The sequence below is a fragment of the Macaca mulatta genome, chromosome 11, assembly GCF_049350105.2.
Source record: "Macaca mulatta isolate MMU2019108-1 chromosome 11, T2T-MMU8v2.0, whole genome shotgun sequence".
In the NCBI taxonomy this organism is placed as follows: Eukaryota; Metazoa; Chordata; class Mammalia; order Primates; family Cercopithecidae; genus Macaca; species Macaca mulatta.
In genome coordinates this window covers 21,503,489-21,524,050 of record NC_133416.1, presented here as the reverse complement: position 1 = coordinate 21,524,050, position 20,562 = coordinate 21,503,489, and positions in this window count along the sequence as shown.

Genomic DNA, 20,562 nt, shown 5'->3' with positions numbered 1-20,562 from the left:
TAAGCAAGTAGGTTACCTCAGCCAGACTGGGTGAGAAAATGGCATCACAGTAAGAAGCTTATATTGTGCTAGTTAAGTACTAGCAATGACCAGTAGCATGCAATCAGAGACTGGAGATGAAACCACAGTGCAGCTACTTTGGACAAATTTCTGCTCTATTAATTCAGTTACACATTGTGATATCTAATACGCATCCTTGACCATTGACAGCAGGTGATCAAATTATGCCTCTCAATCATCATGATAATCTAAGACATTATAAAAGCAGCAGCTATAAAATGCCATGTGCTACCTGAGTAACAAGAGAATCAGGGTGAAGAAAATAGTGCTGCCAGGAAGAGCCAGTGTTCTTTTCTTTCCTCCTTTCTTCTATGTTTTAACTGTTAGTTCCTTCCCAAACTATTAGAAAAATGCCTACTGTACATTCTGAGCACTGTGCATCTGACCCTTCTTCCCCTCCCCAGATCGCATGAATCTTGAGAAATGAAGTAGAGAAAATGGCATAACACTTTGGAATAGCACAAAGATATGGATCAGGGAGCATTGTCACATTTAAAAATGAATGGACAGATAGGAGGGGGTATGAGGGAGGGAAGGACGTAATGGACAATGACCACTCATGTTAAAATACAGCACATACAAATATGGGACAAAATAAATGTAAAGGGTTTTCACTTAAAATTACTTGTAATATGTCAGAAAACATTTATCAGTTTGTCAAACAAAAGATTAAAGGTAATGCACTTATTAATGCATTTAATCAAAAAGAATTTATCGAACGTTCATATGCCAGGTACTGCTTTAGTTGCTGGGAGATACAGCAGTGGACAAAGCAAAGTTTTTACTCTTATGGTGCCTATATTGCAGTGATAGTAAGAAAAAACCATAAAGAAATAAGTAAGGGCTGGATGCAGTGGCTCACGCCTGTAATCCCAACACTTTGGGAGACCAAGGTCGGCGGATCGCCTGAAGTTGGGAGTTCGAGACCAGCCTGACCAACATGGAGAAACCCTGTCTCTACTAAAAATACAAAATTAGCTGGGTATGGTGCTGCATGCCTGTAATCCCAGCTACTCGGGAGGCTGAGGCAGGAGAACTGCTTGAACCTCGGAGGCGGGAAGTGGAGGTTGCAGTGAGCTGAGATTGTGCCATTGCACTCCAGCCTGGGCAACAAGAGTGAAACTCTGTCTCAAAAAAAAAAAAAAAAAAAAAAAAAGAAAAGAAACAAGTAAATAGATAGCATGTTAGTTGGTGAGGAATACTACAGAGAAATAAATCAAGGAGGGACAAAAGGAGCAATTATAGTGGTGAAAAGCTAGCTATTTTACATAGAATTCTTCAAATGAACCCCTAATGAGAAGATGGCGTTTGAGCAGAGATCTGAAGGAAGTGACGGAGCTGTCTATGTAGATATGTGGGCAAAGAGTGTGCAGGCAGAGGAACCAGCAAGTGCAAAATCCCCAGGGAAAGATCATGCTTGGTGTATTTGAGGAAAAGCAAAGAGATGCTGTGGCTGAGCCTGAGGAATGTAAAGGAGAGTGATAGGGGATGATGTCGATAGATAGGTGGGTGGGTGAAGCAGGGCAGGTCAGATCATGTAAGTATTCATGTAGAACTTGATGCTTTAGAAAATCTTCTGGCACATATACACCATGGAATACTATGCAGCTATAAAAAGGATGAGTTCATGTCCTTCCAGGGCCATGGATGAAGCTGGAAACCATCATTCTCAGCAAACTAACACAAGAACAGAAAACCAAACACCGCATGTTCTCACTCATAAGTGGGAGTTGAACAATGAGAACACATGGACACAGGGAGGGGAACGTCACATGCCGGGGCCTGTTGGTGGGTGGGGGGCTAGAGGAGGGATCGCATTAGGAGAAATATCTAATGTAGATGACAGGTTGACGGGTGCAGCAAACCACCATGGCACGTGTATGCCTATGTAACAAACCTGCACGTTCTGCACATGTACCTCAGAACTTAAAGTATAACAAGAAAAAAAAGAAAAAAAAAGAAAAAAAAAGTCTTGGCTGCTATTTTGAGATTACACTGTTGGGGCTGGGAACAGGACAGAAGTAGGAAGATAGTATAATAATTAAAGCTAGAGATGATGTAATTTGAACTAGATGTCACATCAGCCGAGGTAGTGGAAAGTGGTTGGCTGTAATAAATGAAATTACTGTGAACAAGTCTTTGTAAGAACATAGGCTTATGTTTCTCTTGGGTAAACACTCTGGAGTAGAATGGCTGGATCACATGGTAAGTGTATATTCAAGATTTTAAGAAATTGCCAAATGGTTTCCAAAGTGATTGATCCAGGTTACATTCTCACTACTAGTGTGTGAGAGTTCTAGTAGCGTCGCATCCTTACTTTCACTTCTTACAGTCTTTTTTATTTTGGCAGTTCTAATAGGTATGTAGTGGTATCTCATTGTGGCTTTAATTTTCATTTCTCTAGTGACTAATGATGTGGAGTGTTATTCCATGTGCTTTTTTGTCATCATACATCTTCTTTGGTGAAATGCTGTTTAAATCTTTTGCCCATTAAGAAAAATTGGGTTGTTTGTTTTCTTATTGTTACTTTGTGAGAGTTCTTTGTATAATCTGGATACACATCCTTATTAGATGTGCAATTTACAAACATTTTCTTTCTCTCAGTCTTTTGCTTTTTTAAAATTTATTTATTTATTTTTATTTTATTTATTATTACTATTATTATTATTATTATTATTTGAGACAAAGTCTCACTCTTGTCGCCCAGGCTGCAGTGCAATGGCACAAACTCAGCTCACTGCAACCTCCACCTCCTCGGTTCAAGCGATTCTCCTGCCTCAGCCTCCTGAGTAGCTGGGATTACAGGTGCCCACCACCATGCCTGGCTAATTTTTGTATTTTTAGTAGAAACGGGGTTTCACCATGTTGGCCAGGCTGGTCACGAACTCCTGACCTCAGGCTATCTGCCCACTTCAGCCTCCCAAAGTGCTGGGATTACAGGCGTGAGCCACCAAGCCCGGCCTAAAAAAATATTTAAACAGTGACTTTTGAGGAGCCATAGTTTTAAATTTTGAAATAAAAATTTAAAAAGAAAAAATTGGGTACTGAGCTTAATACCTGAGTGATGTAGTCATATGTACAGCAAACTCCCATGACACATGCTTATTTATGTAACAAACCTTCACATGTACCCTCAAACCTAAAATAGAAATTTAAAAAAAGAAAAAACTTAAAAAAAAAAAGAAGAAAATATCTGGGTCCAGTACCCAGTCTAGGATCATATGCTGTACTTAGTTGTCACATTTCTTCAGTCCCATTTTATCTGGAATAATTCTTCAATCTGCAGTAGTCACTCATGTCCTTGACATTTTAAAAGAATACAGGCCAGTTATTTTGTAGAATGTTTCTCAGTTTGGGTTTAATGATGTTTCCTTATGATTAGATTTGGGTTATGCATTTTTGGCTGGAATACTATAATACAAAAGTGATAGTGTTTACTTCTCAGTGCATTGTATCATGAGACACATGAATTTGATTCATCTTAATACTGGTGATGTTAACTTTGATTAGTCAGTGAAAGCGTTCTCCATTGCAAAGTTTCCATTTTTCTCCTTTTAATTAGCAAGTATTTTCTGGGGAGATAGTATACTGTAGGACTGTGTAGATCTCTGATTCATCCACTAGTTTAAGTATCATTGATGACTTTTGCCTAAGTCATCGATCAGATTTGCCATATAAAAGCTTTTTTTTCTTTTTCTTTTTTTTGAGACAAAGTCTTACTCCATGACTTACAGAGTCATGGAGTGCAGTGGCACAAACATGTCTCACTGAAGTCTTGACCTCCTGGGTTCAAGCAACACTCTCACCTCAGCCTCTCAAGTAGCTGGGACCACAGGCATGCACTACTACACCCGAGTAATTTAATTTTTTTTTTTTTTTTTTTGTAGAGACAGAGTCTCACTGTGTTGCCCAGGCTCTTCCTGTATTTTCTGTATTAGTATGAATTCATGCATTTGTATTTCCTTTAATGGGCTTTCATTTAATATAATTATTTTCCTGCTGAAATTTTTCCAGATTTGGACACATAAGACATTTTCAAATTGGCTCCTGTGGGTTTTTTTTTTTTTTTCACATTCTCATCATTTTTGAACCAATTGCTTACTTTCTGCCATAATAAGATATGGTTCATTTTATACTTTCTGAGTCCCAGGCTGGCATTAGTCATTCCTCCAAAGAACCCGTGTTCTTTTCAGTGAAAATTGTAGTTAGAAGTTAAAATCTGGGCACATTTTCATTGCTTTTGGGAAGTGATTACTTCTAGGATTTCTCAGAATACAGTGCTGAGAAATATGTATGTATGCACACATATGCACACCCATACCCTTAATCTATGTCTTTACCTCTCTCCCTCTTTTAAAATATATACATTAAATATCATACGTTAATTATGCTCATTTTCTTTAGAATGAAAGTATAGTGTCAAAATGCCATGTTAAAAAGTTGTAAGTATATCTTGGAGATATTGCAGGTTTGGTTCCAGAACCACCACAATAAAATGAATATCACAATACAGTGAGTCTTATAAAGTTTTTGTTTTCCCAGTGCATGTAAAAGTTATGTTTACACTATACTGTAGTCTATTAAGTGTGTAATAACATCATGTCCAAAAAAACCTAATGCAAATATTTTCATTAAAAAACACTTTATTGGTCGAGCATGGTGGCTTATGCCTGTAATCCCGGTACTTTGGGAGGCCGAGGTAGGCGGATCACTTGAGGTCAGGAGTTTAAGCCAGCCTGGCCAATGTGGTGAAACCCCATTTCTACTAAAAATACAAAAATTAACTAGCTGTGGTGGCATGCAGTTGTAATCCCAGCTACTCGGGAGGCCGAGGCAGGAGAATCACTGGAACCCAGGAGGTGGAGGTTGCAGTGAGCCGAGATTGTGCTACTGCACTCCAGCCTTGGTGACACAGCAAGATTCTGTCTCAGAAAACAAGAAACAAACAAACAAACAAACAAAAACTTTTTATTGCTAAAAAATGCTGGTAATCATCTGAACCTTCAGCAAGTCATAGTCTTTTGTTGGATGAGGGTCTTGCCTCAACGTTGATGGCTGCTAACTGATCAGGGTGGTGGTTGCTGAAGATTGGGGTGGCTTTGGCAATATCTTAAAACAGGACAACAATGAAGTTTGCCACATTGATTGACTGTTTTTTTCATGAAAGGAAAACACCTTGCTCCTGTTTTATCAGCTAAGTTCATGTAATCTTCTAAACCTTTTATTGTCATTTCAATAATGTTCACACATCTTCACCAGGAGTAGATCCATCTCAAGAAGTCATTTTCTTTGCTCATTCATAAGAATCAACTCCTCATCCATTCAAGTTTTATCATGAAATTGTAATAATTCAGTTACATCTCTGACTCCACTTCTAATTCTAGTTATCCTGCTATTTCCACCACATCTGTAGTTACTTCCTCCGCTTGTCTTGAATACCTCAAACTCATCTATGAGGATTGGAATAAACTTCTTCTAAACTCCTTTTAATGTTGATTTTTTTGACTTTCTTCCTTGCATCACGAATGTTGTTAATGGCATCCTAGAATGATGAATCCTTTCCAAAATGCTTTCAATTTACTTTGTCCAGATCCATTAGAGGAATCACTAATCTATGGCAGCTATGGGCTTACGAAATGTATGTCCTTCTTTTTTAAAAAAATTTCCAACTTTTATTTTAAGTTCAGGGGTACATGAGCAGGACGTGCAGGTTTGTTACATAGGTAAACCTGTGCTGTGGCGGTTTGCTGCACAAATTATCCCATCACCTAGGTATTAAGCTCAGCATCCAGTAGCTATTCTTCCTGATGCTCTCCCTTCTCCTGCCACCCTCAGACAGGCCCCAGTGTGTGTTGTTTCCCCCATGTGTCCATGTGTTCTCATCATTCAGCTCCTACTTACAAGTGAGAACCTGAGATATTTGATTTTCTATTCCTGCGTTAGTTTGTTAAGGATAATGGCTTTCGACTCCATCCATGTTTCTTCAAAGGACACTATCTTCTTCCTTTGTATGGCTGCATAGGATTCCGTGGTTTATCGTACCACATTTTCTTTATCCAGTCTGTCATTAATGAGTGTTTAGGTTGATTCATGTCTTTGCTATTGTGAATAGTGCTGCAATGAACAAAGACATGCATGTACCTTTATAATAGAATAATTTATATTCCTTTGGGTATGTATTCAGTAACAGGATTGCTGGGTCAAATGGTATTTCTGCCTCCAGGTTTTTGAGAACTTGCCATACTGTCTTCCAGAATGGTTGAGCTAATTTACACTCCCACCAACAGTATAAATGCATTCCTATTTCTCCACAACCTCACCAGCATCTTTTTTTTTTTTTTTTTGACTTTTTAATAATAGCCATTCTGACTGGTGTGAGATGGTATCTCATTGTGGTTTTGATTTGCATTCCTCTAATGATCAGTGATGTTGAGCTTTTTCTCATGACATATATTTCTTGAATATCAAAACTCGAAAGTCACAATGACTTCTTGATCCATGGACTGCAGAATGGATGTTGGGTTAGCCAGCATGGAAACATTAATCTCCGTGTATGTCTCCATGAGAGCTCTTGGGTAACCAGGTGTATTGTCAACGAACAGTAATATTTTGAAAGAAGACTCTTTCTGAGCAGCAGGTCTCAACAACGGACTTAAATATTCAGTAAACCATGCTGTAGACAGATGTGCTGTCATCCAGACTTTGTTGTTCCATTTACAAGAGTAATTCTTAAGGATTTCCAGAATGATAAACGAACATTGGCTGCAACTTAAAGTCATCAGCTGCTTTATCTCCTAACAAGAGTCAGCCTGTCTTTTGAAGCTTTGAAGCCAGGCATTGATATCCCTCTGTCTATGAAAGTCCTAGATGGCATCTTCTTCCAACAGAAGGCTGTTTCATCTACATTGAAAAGGCTGTTGTTGGCCGGGCATGGTGGCTCAAGCCTGTAGTCCCAGCACTTTGGGAGGCCGAGACGGGCAGATCACGAGGTCAGGAGATCGAGACCATCCTGGCTAACATGGTGAAACCCCGTCTCTACTAAAAAATACAAAAAACTAGCTGGGCGAGGTGGCGGGTGCCTGTAGTCCCAGCTACTTGGGAGGCTGAGGCAGGAGAATGGCGTAAACCTGGGAGGTGGAGCTTGCAGTGAGCTGAGATCCGGCCACTGCACTCCAGCCTGGGCGACAGAGCGAGACTCCGTCTCAAAAAAAAAAAAAAGAGAAAAAAAAAAAAAGAAAAAAAGCTGTTGTTGAGTGTAGCCTCCTTCATCAATGATCTCAGCTAGATCTTCTGGATAACTTGCTGTAGCTTCTCCCTCAGCACTTTCTGCTTTACATTGTACTATTATGTTATGAAGATGGCTTCTTTTTTAAAAAACTCATAAACCAACATCTGCTAGCTTCAAACTTTCCTTCCGGAGCTTCCTCACTTCTCTCAGCCTTCATGGAATTAAAGAGAGTTGGGGCCTGGCCCTGGATTAGGCTTTGGTTTAAGGGAATGTTTTGACTGATTTGATCTTCTCTCCAGACCACTAAAACTTTCTCCATTTCAATAAGGTTGCTTCGTTTTCTTATCATTCATGTGTTCACTGGAGTAGTACTTTTAATTTTCTTCAAGAATTTTTCCTTTGCATTCCCAGCTTGGCTAGCTGTTTGCACAAGAGGCCGAGCATTTGGCCTGTCTCGACTTTTGACAGGCCTTCCTCACTAAGCTTAACCATTTCTAGCTTTTGATTTAAAGAAAGAGACATGGGACTCTTCCTTTCATTTGAGCACTTGGAGGCCGTAGTAGGGTTATTACTTGGCCTAGTTTCAATATTGTCCTGTCTCAGGGAGTAGGGAGGCCTGAGGGGATGGGGAAAGACAGGGAACAGCTGATCAGTGGAGCAGTGAAAACACATATGACATTTATTGATTAAGTTCACTGTATTATATGGGCACAGCTCATGGTGCCCCCAAACCACTATAGTAGTTACATCAAAGGTTACTGATCACAGCTCACCACAGATACAGTAATACTGAAGAATTTTGAAATATTGCAAGAGTTTCTGAAATGGGCTACAGGAACATAAGGTGAGTACATGGTGTTGGAAAAACGGTGCTGGATAGACTTGCTTGACGCAGGGTTGCCACAAACCTTCTATTTGTAAAGAACACAGTATCTGCAAGTGCAATAAAGGGAAGCACAATAGAATGAAGTATGCCTGTACTTGAATTGCCCTTTCCTGCCCCTACGCCCTCCTGTGTGTTTGTGTTATTCTTTTGAAATATAATAAGGTTCATTTGTTTTCGTTCGCATTCCCCCTTAGGAATAAAATGTATTCATTGTTATTTTATAAATATTAAAACATGAACATGGTATAATTGTCCAAGTGATAAAAATGATAGGGAAGTATCACTTCTCCCAAATTTTCCATCTTCTTTCTATCTCAGGAGTATTTTTTTTTAAGGTTTAAATCTGACTGTGCTCCCCTTTGTTTAAAAAGCTGTTATCACTTATCTGAAATCCTGGAAGTGTCTGCATGATGTGACCTGCCTGACTTCTAGCCTTGTCCTGTGCCCATTGCGTACACAAACTTTCTTTTAGTTCTTTGAATGATTCTACTCTTTGCTTTCTTATGACCTTCTCACATACTATACTCTCTACCTGTAATACCTGTTTCTTCCTCTTATTAACTGTGTTAATAGCAAGTCATACTTTAGGCCCAAATTAAATGCCATTTTCCCAAGGAAACCTTCTCTGTCCTTGTCTCTTCTTGCCCCAGTGAAAAATAAAGTAGATTAGATCTCCCTGTTATTTTATCCTCACAATGTTTCCTGCAAAACACAGATCACAGTTTGCCATTATAATGTTTATTTGTTTGATTACTTTTTATTTTTTTTGAGACAGAGTCTTGCTCTGTTACCCAGGCTGGAGTGCAGAGGTGAGATCTCGGCTCACTGTAACCTCTGCCTCCTGGGTTCAAGCAATTCTCCTGCCTCAGCCTTCTGAGTAGCTGGGATTACAGACACATTACAGGCTAATTTTTGTATTTTTCATGGAGATAGGGTTTCATCATGTGGGCCATGGCTGGTCTCGAACTCCTGACCTCCAGTGATCCTCCTGCCTCAGGCTCCCAAAGTGCTGGGATTACAGGCATGAGTCACTGTGCCTGGACTATTTGAGTACTTGAATCATGGCTATCTGGTCCACCATGCTGTAGGATCCATGTACAGCAAATATTTATTGAATTAATAAATGAGGAGTAGAAAAACCTGTGAAGTTTAAGTTAGTATGTAGTTTCAGAAAATAGATGACTTCTTATCTATAGATATTTGAACTGATTCACAGATATTTTAGTTTTGTTCACAAATTTGTATTTATTTTTCCCATCATGGTTGTACAACATTTTTGTGGCCTTGCATAATCCATAGTGGAAAGTTGAGGTCTGATGGGCACATTCTAAACCATACCTTTTACATAAAAAATTATAGGAAAAAGAGATACTTAAGAACAGAGGGGTAGATAAGTGAAATAATTACAGTATTTTCTTATTGCTAAGTATAGGGAGCAGACAGAACAAAGTGAGAAGAAAGCCATTGACATAACACAAATCAGCTAGTTTGCTATATGACTGAAATTCCTTTTCATTGTTTTTTTTTCCATGTTTTCCAATATGTTTGCAAATATGCTCATAAATTTAGTTTTTGTTTTTGCTTTCTTTTGAGGTGGAGTCTTGCTCTTGTTACCCAGACTAGAGGGCAATGGCGCAATCTTGGCTCACTGCAACCTCCGCCTCGTGGGTCCAAGCTATTCTCCTGCCTCAGCCTCCTGAGTAGATGGGATTACAGGCGTCCACCACCACTCCAGGCTAATTTTTTGTATTTTTAGTAGAGATGGGGTGTCACCCTGTTGGCCAGGCTGTTCTTGAACTCCTGACCTCAGGGGATCTGCCCGCCTTGGCTGCCTAAAGTGCTGCGATTACAGGCGTGATTACGGGCCACCGTGCCCGGCCCTAATAGATGTTAAGACAGAATAAATGCCTTTAATTTATATGATTAACATGTATGATTTAATCCATGAAAAATCAAAGCAATCGTTCCATTTTAAAAGATCAAGTTAGGTTAAGTGCAGAAGAACTTACTGAGAAGCTGCAGGAGCTTACAGATTCATGGCCCTTCTTTCCACGGCTCATTCGAAAGTCCCGGGAAGGGCCCTAGCAAGATGTTCACACAACCATCTAATTTTGTAAAACTTGCAAACTTTCAGCTGCAATTGGTTAAGATTGCTGCCTCGCTCAGACTTTCCCTCCTCACGCTTATCCTTGTGTCTGGCATTTGGGGGATGCAGTTGGCAGCCACTTCTGTGTGTAATGAGGCATTTCTTTGAAAGAATCGCTTCTAGAAAACTTCTGCTCTTCACTTGGCATTGTGACACACAGGGGCAAGACCAAAAATCATGTTGTGATATGAGTGTGTTCCAAAGCACCCAGCACTGAAGTATGTGCGCAGTAGAAAAGAAAAAATGGTTTTAAAAGTATGAAGCCAGAAAGCAGTCTGTGGAAAATTCTTCTAATCTTCAGAATTGTGGAATTAGAAGCAGAGAATTCCCTTATCATGACCTAATCAAAATGGCTATTCTCTCCTATCAGGAATATACTTAATAATGCAGATTGTACAGAGGTAAATACACCATATTTTTTACTTTGGTGAATAAGAATCATGCAAGATAAAATTTACCTAATTCCTGTGTTTATATATTACAAACCTTAGGAGTATTACGAATAGTGATCATGTCTCTTGGCATACTGCAGAGTGCATCCCAGGATGTCAGATCACTGTAAGTGTCTGACATATTGTGTCCTTATAAAGCTGAGTGGTTATTAGCCAGGTACAGTGACTTAAGCCTCTAATTCCAGTTACTCAGGAGGCTGAGGCTGGAGGACTGTAGCCCAGCAGTTGCTAGCCTGGGCAACATAGAGAGACCCTATCTCGATAATAAAATCAAAAATAATATAAAATAAAGATGAGTGGCTCTAGATGAAACAGCACACAAAACTGCTAACAATGCAGCAATACACTGAAAATAAGTGCTTAACTGACATAATTCTTACATATACCCATCAACTCAGTCAATATGTGTAGTATAGGAGTAGTTTGGTTATACATTGATGTAGCTCGATATAATATGGCAATAATTTAAAACTGTATTTGAATTCCTCTTGTGTTACACTTAATTTTGGATGTTTTTCCAGTGTATGAAGCCAAAAAATGGGAAAAACGCATCTATTAGAGAGGTTTATTGGGCAATTAATAAAATATTATGCTATTTTTCTGTCTTAAGTGATGCTTAATGTATGTATTGGTTTTTTAAATTGTATTTTGTTGCAACTTATTTTCTCTTTCCAAACATATATTCATTTTTGTTCCTAATTTTTGATATGTAACTTTTTGTTGTTTTTCTTAAAGGGTGCCTCTTTAAATTGGCCCATTTCAGGCCCCATAAAACTTGACTCCCTGTGGTTAAATTAAACATTTTCTGTCCTGTGGAAGCTGGGCATAGTGAGCCACCTTTTTCAAAGTACTCAAACAAAGAAATGGTTTTTCTGTTAATTATCAAGATAATTAAACACACACACAAACACACACACACACACACACGCTGCCCTTCCTCAACTTTGTTCTCCAATATTTACCAGATAATTCTATCCATTTTGTGTGTGAATTCAGCTTCCATTTATGTTGTATATGTTTGAATTATAAATGAACAGAAATTGAACTATAACAAAAAGGAAGAACTTTTAACCACCCCATCCTTCCGTGATGGGTCTTCCGAAATTTCCATTGCCAAAGGTAGGCAGCATCCTCTAGAAGAGAAGTCAGAGCTTTAAGCCAGCTCAGAAAAACAGGGAGATGGAGCAGGATCGAGGACTCAAACAGAATAAGTGAACGTTGGGAGAATCCTACATTATAGAAATAGATAACTCTCAGTATTGGTTTTAAAAATATAGCTAGATAACACCGTGCCTGTAGGATATCAAAGGCAAATACATAGCTAGAGCTTATCAGATGCCTGGGAATAATCCATTTAATACAAAAAAGCAAAAAAAAAAAAAAAAATTCACTGACTTTAGTTTGAGAAATTATGAGAGCCAGAGGCTTAAGCATCTATGTAAAATAAACAAAAGAGGCCGGGCTTGGTGGCTCAAGCCTGTAATCCCAGCACTTTGGGAGGCCGAGACGGGCGGATCACGAGGTCAGGAGATCAAGACCATCCTGGCTATCACGGTGAAACCCTGTCTCTACTAAAAAATACAAAAAACTAGCCGGGCGAGGTGGCGGGCGCCTGTAGTCCCAGCTACTCGGGAGGCTGAGGCAGGAGAATGGCCTAAACCGGGGAGGCGGAGCTTGCAGTGAGCCGAGATCGCACCACTGCACTCCAGCCTGGGCGACAGAGGGAGACTCTGTCTCAAAATAAATAAATAAATAAATAAATAAACAAAAAAATAAAAAGAATAGAAGACAAAAGATGAACTGAATGGAGGGCATATTATTAGGTGGGAAGCTCTTTTGAAATTATTTGAAAAGAACAATTGATTCTCTCCTGACAAACGTGCCATGGGAAGCCAAGGCCTCTGGTACTGCTCCTGCTTTTCTCTAGCCTGAGATTTTGGTCTCCCTGCCACGATGCTCGTGCATCTAGTGAGAAGAACACATTGTTCTTCCATAATTCCCCCAGAGGCTTTGCCATTGGATCTCTTTGAGGCTACCAGCCACCTCTCCTTTTGAGGCTTATTTATTTCTGCTTAGGTAGAGCTGGGAGTTGCAATTTCCAACTGGCAGCTCAAGTGTCTAAAACTCTTTGATGTTTTCACCATTGCAGAAAAATTAAACGAATCTACAGATTATGAAATGCATTCTAGAAGAGCACTTGGGAGAAAAGATAAAGAAAAATCCCCAAATTGAGAACAGAGTACAAAGTGCTAAAGTAGTCAAGTGTTGTTGAGAACTTCAAAACAGCATAAAAGTCTACCAAATAAAAACTCCTGAAACTTCATCATTCACTCTTCTACATCTTTTTACCATCCTTCGGAACTTAAAAAATAATACAATTGTTTAGCATTTTACAGCCACCAAGTGAACAGAATACAATCTAAAACTAGCATTTCAAAAAATTGATAATTCTGAGCTGCATTAAGAAAGAAAGTATTTTAGCAAAACATCCCAAAGTCTCTGCTCTACAAGTTACCTCCTCTGGAGAGCTGTGATAACATGACCTGTTTTGTTGAGTGTCACGTGATGCTTGTTTTGAAAACATTTTGAACTTCTTAGATGAAGGGCACGCTTTAACACTTCAGATTATAATAACATGGAGTTACATTTCAGCTACTTCAAGTCACATCAGTCTCACAATTTGGCAGAAACATTTTTTATCCAATCTACATTTGTTCTGGTCACCCTGAGAATTCTATTTTTAGAAAAAGGTCTTTAGAAAGGAAGCATAAACACAGAGTTTTAAAAGATATTATCTTGAAACCTATTAATGTTTTTCAGATTTCTGTCCTATGAGATGCTAGTTAATTTTTACGGAGGGTCCTGTCTTGCCTGAACTGGAAAAGCAAAAAGGGAAACAAAAGAAAAAGCAGTATAGACCAGTAAACTCAGGGAAATCTTTTCTCCTCTAACTCTTTTCTTTCAGGAGTAGAGAAAAAGTAAGGGTGGAGAATTATTTGTAGGATTATATTTCATATTTTGATTTAAATTTTACACATGTACTTAGAGGCCTGTTTATAGAGAAAGAATAAGAAAGGCCCTGACAACCCAGAGATGCTTATTAAATCTTACAGCACACCTGCTACAGATTAAATGCCAGTAGCTCCTTGACTCATAACACTTTTGACATCCCAATATCTCTCTGCACCGAAGTGTATCACTTTTATTGCAGGAAATCAGACAAACATGGGAGTTAGACACACAGGTTGGTTAAAAGCAAACAAACCTAAACAATTAAATATTGAGAAGACACTTTGAGCTTGCAAAGCTTACGACACTTGTCATAAAACACAACCCTGATTCTTTTGATAACTGCGTGCATCTGTGCTTAAAGAGCACTGGAACGGTACTTTCAGTGGAATTTAAAAAAAGAAATTCTACATTGTGATCTCAAAAGAGTAAGAAAGCCCTCTTTTGCTAAAGGGAAGGTCTTCCAGACAGATACTTTACCATGGTAAGGTATTTATTGGAGTTTGTTTTTATGAATCCAGCAGCCTCAGCTCAGAGGCATTTTTGGAGAGACTAGAAGAGGGCCCAGTTAAGGACTCCGACCTGAGGCAGAGGGGAGACTAGTGAGGGAATCAGCAGCTGAAGGTGCAGCCGCTGGTGGAAAGGAGCCCTATTTGGGAGGGCACTGCTCTCCTGGGAGGACAATCTGCCTTGTAGTGAATGACTGTGGAATTTAGAGGCTTGTGAATGTGGGCGGGCATCGAGGCAGGTTTTAGAAAAAGGCTCCAGTCCTGTCATAAATGGAGGGAAAAGGGAACCCTGAAACTGTAGGCAGAACTTGGCCCTGGACAACAGTGCTGTAGTGGGCAAGTCTGTGGTCTAGCGGCCTGGGACGTGCCAGGCAGAGGACATCAAACTTAGAGCAGGAAGATTCATTTCACACTCTGCTGCCTGGTGCATCTGAGCCAAGCCTAGTTCTATATAGAACCTGCTCAGGCTAGATTTATCTCTGGAACTTTCGTTGTTGGTGTCAGGGCCTGCAACTGAGAAACTGGAGGAAGTTGCTGATAAATCCACTTGTTTCTTCTCTCTCTATCCACTTCTGTATTAGTCTGATCTATTTTTCACCAAGAAGTCAGAGAGGTCCTTCAAAATATGCCTCGTCATTTGACCCCGAACCTGTTCAAATTCTGTCAATGTATTCCTTAGGACTTTAGGCTAACACCAAACCTTAACATGGCCTACCAATCTCTATATGATTGAGCTTTCTTAATCCATGTGGCCACTCTCCCTGTTAATTTCTGCCCTTCAGCCATAGTGGCCTTTTCCTAGCTGTTTAGTGCCCATGCTGCAGCTGTACAGTGTCTACTCTGCCTGAATTTCTTTCCCCCATTCATTTGCAGAAGAAGAAACTTGTCCTGCAGCTCGCAAGCCAAAAGTCACTTGCTTATGGAAGTGGAGACTGGGTGAAGAAACATTTCTTTCATTTTCAAAGCAGTTATCACAACAGTGATCAAATAATTAAGTGTATAATTAGTTGCTTAATGTTTGTCTCCCCTGCTAAGACTGATAGATAGCTCTACTAGACTAAGACCACTTTGATGTTGCATTCCACTGTATACTCAATGCCTACCGATTAAAGACCTTTTGCAAAATAGGTGCTTAGAAAATAGTTACTGAAAAATTGAGTGCATGAAGTAAGGGATGAGCATCTCACCATCACATCTTAAATCACAATGGGATCCTCTCTGCACATTTACAAGGCCGGCCCACTGTAAGGATCAGTCTTGGCCAAGCATTCTATCACATGACATTACAACAAAGAGTATAGCATAACAACAAAATAAACCATATCGATGGCTTGCTTCATTTACTAAATTTATTTTTCCCAAATTCTTTTCTTAGAGTTGGACTAAAATATTATTTTTAGAGAATGAAGGAGAGAAAACAAAAGAGGCAACAAAATACCACATCAGTCTTCAGGAATGGATAAATCAAATTGAAACCAGCCCAGTTTCCCATAGAGTTGATATTTTTGGATTTTTTGAATCAACGTAGAAATTGGTCCTCCAGGTCTTAAAACATGACACTTATATTTGTCTTATCTGAGTTCCATCCTCAGGAAACCAACCCTCAGGCAAGGGACTGAAACCCACCAGAACGCTGCATCCAGACAATGAGATGCACGACCCCCCATTAGTCAGGATTGCCTCCTTTCCCCTTCCTAATTCCTGTTTTCCAGCACATACTTACATTCCTCCCCCTAATACATAAAGCCCTCAATTTCAGTTGGTAGGAGAGACAGATTTGAGACTGATCTCCCATTTTCCTTGGCTGACATCACGTGAATAAAAAGCCTTCTTCCCTGGCAATCCTCGTCTCAGTGATTGGCTTTCTGTGTGGCAAGCAACGACCTAACCCCTGGTACACTCTGTGTTGGTGACTTTTTCCATGTTCAATCATGAGCTGCTAAATTTAAAGCAGCTTTCCACAAAATCACATCAGTCAACAAACTGTTCCTCTCATCATCCTAGAAGCTTTGGAATGTTACAAGAGGCCCTTATCTCACCTCCCTGTGGTAATATTGGAGTTGACATGCAACAGCTGACATTACACCAGTCCACAAATGGAAAACGAAACTGTGTGCAGGGTTTCCTGACAACTCTGCTCAAACACTGTCAAAAACTACTGCATGTATTGTAGGAATTGTAAATAGCTATCAATTCAAACTCTAAAATATCTCCTAAATCTGTTCTCTCTTCCTACTTCTGTTCATATCCCTACTTTCACTACCTTGATTTGGACCCTTTGTCATTCCTTGTCTGGGCTTTTTTTTTTTTTTTTTTTTTTTTTTTTTAATTTAGATGGAGTTTCGCTTTGTTGCCCAGGCTGGAGTGCAGGGGCACAATCTTGGCTCACTGCAACCTCCACCTCCCAGGTTCAAGCGATCCTCCTGCCTCAGCCTCCCAAGCAGCTAGGATTACAGGCGCATGCCACCACACCCAGCTAATTTTTATATTTTTAGTAGAGATGGGGTTTCACCATATTGGCCAGGCTTCTCTCGAACTCCTGACCTTGTGATCCACCCTCCTCTGCCTCCCAAAGTGCTGGGATTACAGGCATGAGCCACCGTGCCCGGCCTGTCTGGGCTATTTTTAACAGTCGTATGTTTTTTCTACCTTTTGTGTTTTCGTTCTCTAATCTTTTCCCTACCTTGCAGCCAGAATTAGCTTTCTAAAATATAAGTACAGTCATTTAACTTTCTTAAAAAAAGTTTAGGACTCTCGTTTACATGAGTGATTTTAAAACTAAAAAATAACAACTAAGCTCTGCTTCCAAGTTAAAAATCTAAAAGAGATACATAAGAGAGATGAAGTGCAGGGAGGTGGAATAGAGGGGGCCAGAGACTTGACCTATTGACCTACCCTGTGCTTCCATTAGGACACTTTTGGGAACCTAAAGGCCTATTGAATGAAAAATAACTGGCCTCATAAAAGCCAGTCTCTTTGGACAAGCCTCCATGAGTCTTCACTATCTGACCACACTTTATTCTTCCAGCATAACCTCTCACTAGGGGTTACATAATCCACCCACTCATAATTCTCCAATACTCTAATACTCCATGTGTTTGCATTCATTTCTACTTGGCATATTCTGTTAGTGCTGCTTGGAAAGGTTATACTCTGTTGGACAATTTCAGACTTAGTTTGAATGAAATCCCTTCTGGAAGTCTTTTCAGACTTCCCCAATCAGAACTGGGCTCTCTCCACCACTTAACATTGGCTCTGTACTTAACCCCATCACAGCACTTAGCACATTGTATTATCTGTCTTCCTACTTGATGTCAGAAAATATTTTGATTCATCTTGATAAAACTAGTGTCTTCCTAACACAATGCCTGGCTTACAGTTACACATTTGCTGAATGCAAGTTGATTTTATCAGCCTTTCTTAGGAAATAAAATTCCTGGGGGTGGATTCAACATAACTTTTTCCTCATCACCATGTCCTTCCCTATCACAAAACATACCTACACACTTAAGATACTGTTTTTCTTTTCTCCCTGATTTTAAGTGTGATATTGTGGTTTATAATAAGAAGTATATACTTGGTCTTTGTAGCTTCCTGGCACACAGCTCCTATGAGTCTTGGAATTTGTGAAGTGTTTGGTGTCTTTTTGTGTGCTAATGAGATGGCTGGTGGCTGGGGCTCCTGGAAAGTGTCCAGCGGGGGCTGGTTGCCAGGGTGAACCAACCACGTGATTACAGGGTTGAAACTCTAAGCTCCACCTCCTAACCTAAGGGAGGTGAGCAGAACTGGAAGTTGATTTAATAGTCAATGGCCAATGATTTAATTAATGATGCCCAATGAATCCTCCCCAAAACCTCAAAAGGAGAAGATTTGGTGAGCTTCCAGGTAGGTAAACACATAAAAGTGCTGAAAGGGTGGCACATCCAGAGGGGGCATGGAAGTTCCACATCCCTTCCCACATACCTGAGCCTATGCATCTCTTCTATTTGGCTTCCTGAGTTGGATCCTTTTATAATAAATGGGTAACAGTAAGTAAAGTGCTTTCCTGAGTTCTGTGAGCCACTATAGCAAATAATCAAATCTGAGGAAGGGGTCGTGGGAACCTCTGATTTACAGCCAGTTGGTCAAATTACAGGTGATAACTTGGAGTATCAAATGGTGGTGAGGGGCAGTCTTGTGGGAGTATTGTGGTAGATTGTAACAGAAGTTAAACTGTAGGACACCAGTTGGGTCTGCAGAGAGTTGGAGTATTGCTTGGAAAACCCCACTCATCTGTTGTCAGAAGTGAAGAGAGTTTTTTCTATAAAACAGACATTTGAATATGATTATTAGGTATCAATTTTAAAAAGACACACTTTCTGAAAAGACATAGATGTTTTAGAAGATGATGTGGTTTGGCTTTGTGTCCCCACCCAAATCTCATCTCGAATTGTAATCCCCACGTGTTGAGGGAGGAATCTGGTGGGAGGTGACTGAATAATGGAGTGGTTTTCCTTGTGCTGTTCTCATGATAGCAAGTGAGTTCTCATGAGATCTGATAGTTTAAAGTGTTTGGCAGCTTCCCCTTCCCCCTGCTGCCATGTAAGACGTGCTTGCTTCCCCCTTGCCTTCCACCATGATTGTAAGTTTCTTGAGGCCTCCTCAGCCATGTGGAAGTGTGAGTCAATTAACCTCTTTTCTTTATAGTTTACCCAGTCTCAAGTAGGTCTTTACAGCAGTGTAAAAATGGACTCGTACAGAAAATTGGTACTGAGAGAAGTGGGGCACTGCTATAAAGATATCTGAAAATGTGGAAGTGACTTTGGAACTGGGTAATGGGCAGAGGTTGGAACAGTTTGGAGGGCTCAGAAGATGACAGGAAGATGTAGGATAGTTTGGAACTTCCTAGAAACTTGTTGAATGGTTTTGACCAAAATTCTGATAGTGATATGGACAATGAAGTCCAGGCTGAGGTGGTCTCAGATGGCATATTCGTCCTTTTTTTTGCACTGCTATAAAGAAATACCCAAGACTGGGTGATTTATAAAGAAAAGAAGTTTAATTGACTCACAGTTCCACACGGCTGGGGAGGCCTCAGGAGACTTACAATCATGGGAGAAGCAAAAGCAGACATGTCTCACATGGTGGCAGGTGAGAGAAGTGAAATGTAAGCACAAGAAAAGCTGCCACTTTTAAAACCATCAGATCTTGTGAGACTCACTCACTATCACAAGAACAGCATGAGGGAAACTACCCCCACAATCCAAAAACCTTCCATCAGGTTTCTCCCTTGACACATGGGGATTACAATTCCAGATGAGGTTTGTGTGAGGACACAGAGCCAAACCATATCAGAGGGAGATGAGGAATTTATTGGAACTGGAGCAAAGGTTACTTTTGCTATGCTTTAGCAAAGAGACTGATGACATTTTGCCTTAGAGATCTGTGGAACTTTGAACTTGAGAGAGATGATTTAGGGTATCTGGTAGAATAAATTTCTAAACAGTAGAGATTCAAGATGTGACCTGGCTGTTCCTAAAAGCATTAAATCATATGTGTTCACAAGGAGATGTTCTGGAATTAGAACTTATGTATAAAAGGGAAGCAGAGCATAAAAGTTTGGAAAATTTGCAACCTGATCATATGATAGAAAAGAAAAATTCATTTGTGTTTGGCAGTTCCTCACACCACCTCCTGCAGCCATGTGAGATGTGCTTGCTTCCCCTTTGCCTTCCCCTATGATTGTAAGTCTCCAAATTTAATGTCCCTCTTTCTCATTAAATTCTGAGATCCTTCAAGGGAGTCTAGCACATAGGAGGTATTTCACAAACATTTATGAAACATACTACGAGAGCTGTAGCTGCAATTTCTTTAGCACTTTTTTATTGTACTTGGAAGATGAATGACAAAATATGAACTGAGTTCATTGCAGTTGAATTTAAATTTTAGTTCTGCACATCACAGTTGTCAGAGCAAAAAAGGAAGACTGCGTTTACATTTTCTAGTACAATTATTCCCCTTTGCCACCCCCAGGGGAGGAGTGCCCCCATTAGGTCCTGCCATCTTGTTCTCCTGCTCCTGATTTAATGATCTAACTGTTTTAGTGTTTTAAGAGTTTCTATTGTATGGATGCCTCAATCTCTTTTGGAAATTGATACTTTATAAATAATAAATAGCCTAAACCAGCTTATTGCTTCTTTTCCCAAGAGGCTTTACTTGTAAAACACTAGTTACCTTCTCTTCTTTGAGACTTTAAATATTGTTTAAAAAATAAAAGGCCAGGCCAGGTGCTA